Here is a 2,548-nt window from a genome sequence, read left to right on the forward strand (position 1 = left end):
ACTTTTCATTATTCTATTTCTATTTTCTCCTTCAACTATTATTTTGTTATCTTGTTGTGTTTGTTGAATTTGTTAGATTAAATTCCAATTTTCCCTTTAATTATTATTCATTGTGTTGGAGGATTCATGTCTTTGTGTACATGCAATTCGTGTTCTTTTTTCTTTTTCTTTTCTTTTTGTTCCAAAGAGGATAATCTGTGAGCTGGGGTTTTAAGTAACAAAATTCTAGATTAAATCTATTTGGGAAATCTATATGTTAGTTGGCAATGTTCTTATGAGAGCTCAATTTAAACCTGCATTGGGTAATTGTTGTAACAGGTTGTGTTGACTTTATAAGTTCTATCCCGTTTTGATTATGACAAATCCAAAGTATCTTACTTGTGCAATTAGCATGTGAATAGGATTATTATTTAGCACGCTAGGATGGCAAGGATACATTAGAAGCCACGAGAACTGAAAGTCACTATCACCCGGCATATGACATGGCATTACGAAGAGCAAGAGTTGAAGACGTTTGTATTTTTATTGCAAATTGTATTTGAGTTTGGTTTGTAATAATTTGCATATCATGCATGATAGGATTGAATGCTCAAAGACCATAGATATACCATTAGGTTCCAAAACCCTTAAATTAAAATGCTATAACTTATACACAAAGGGTTGACAATTTTTGAAACCCAAAAAAAAAAAAAAAACAGGGCCAAAGTCATATTTTAACTGGCCTCGGTCGACCGACCCTTGAGTGTTCAAAACATCTCAGTCGATCGACCCCTTATTTTGGGATTTTATATTGCTCAGCCAATCGGCCATTTTTAAACTAAAGCTCCTCAGCCGACTAGCCTTTTAAAATTGCTCATGTTTTGAAGCCTCAGTAGACCGACCTTTGTGTTTTAAAATTAGCCAACTGACCGGCACTGTTCACTCAGTAGACCGGCCATAAGCATAGCCGAACGAACCTACGAAGGGTTGGGAAGTCGCCTTGGCTAACGAATCGGTACCTTCCACGGCCAACCGAACTCGTAATTGTAATTCAAATTTTTATGAAGGTCAGCCGATCAACCCTTACGCCAGTCGACCGAACCTCTTAGATTCTGGCTATTTTTCAATGCTAATCACATTTAAATATTAATTAAATAATTTTGAAAATGACCAGCGTATCCCTAACGGTAAAAAATCTTACAAAATCTACAAATAGCCCATTTATAAGCACAATTAGTAACCTGATTAGTAAAAAAATGTCTCTAAAATTTTTGTTCTATTATTGCTTACATACTTTATATTCAAGCATATTATACTCTCTCTTTCATTATTTCTTGCAAAAATCTTTTTAAGAAAAGAGCATCATTTTCGCACTCTTCATTTGCAAACTAATTGCAACTTGAAGAGTGTTTGATTTTCATTGTTGTGGGCTTATTCATATATCATTCTAAAGCTTATACTCTCACATATCCATTGGTTTTTAAAAATCATTCTTGAGAGTTAGCTTTGAGATTTTTCCCATATTCTTTCTTATTGATAATTTTTGTTGCGAAAATCTACTCTTAGCTTGTGAGTCTTTGTACACTTTCACTGCAAGGCTCAAGAGCTCACTTTCTACTTATTGCTAAAAAGTTTTCTTTGAGCTATTATTAAACATCTCCTACACTTCATTTGAAAAATAATTTTTGGAGACATAATTGTTTGAGCTTCAGATCTTTGAAGAGTTCTTAATATAAATTTCTTTTAAATCAAAGATCACTATCTCTCACATTATTTGATAAATACTCTCTTGAGAGATATTTCACATAAACTCTATTGAGCATTAATTCTTATCATACAAGAGTGCATTTGAACTTAAAAGTTGTACATCATTTTCTTAGTATAGAAGCACGTTACTTGTACACAAATATTTGATTATGGTTGTATTCCCGGCATGTGGTTGGAAGAGGATTGCACTGTCCTGTAAGGTGTATCAGATTGGTTCAGACCCGGTTAGGAGAACTAGGAGTACCATCATGTAAGGTGTGGTTGTAGGTTGTGGCTCAGCACTTGAATTTGAGCTGGGGTATTCCTCACCCCGTAAGGAGAGGTTGTAATCGATGTTACTCCGCCCGTTCAGTGAGCATTTAGTGAATCCTCTTGCTGGTGAGCTTGAAGCGGGGACGTAGGCACCTTTTGTTGACTTTGGTGTATTCCCAAGAGGGGGGGGGGGTGAATTGGGTAATTAAAATTTTCTACATTGAATCAATAATTCCTAACCTAGGATCTATCTAAGCACATACCAATACCCCAAAAGAATGATACTAAGCAAAATATATAAAACAGATGAAGTAGACTCAGTATTTTCAAATCATTCACAGTATTTAAAGCATGCACAACATTCATATAACTATTCAAATATAAGCATACATGTGCATAAATTAAATTGAAGAAATATAAAGAGTATAGGGAAAGAGAGAGCCGACACAGGATATGTTATCAGGGTTCGGCCAACTGTGCCTACGTCCCCGCCTTTATCTCACAAGCCCGAGAATTCCATTAATGCTCACCTAATGGGTGGAGCGGCACC

The sequence above is a fragment of the Malania oleifera genome, chromosome 2 (genome assembly GCF_029873635.1).
Source record: "Malania oleifera isolate guangnan ecotype guangnan chromosome 2, ASM2987363v1, whole genome shotgun sequence".
NCBI classification, from domain to species: Eukaryota; Viridiplantae; Streptophyta; class Magnoliopsida; order Santalales; family Ximeniaceae; genus Malania; species Malania oleifera.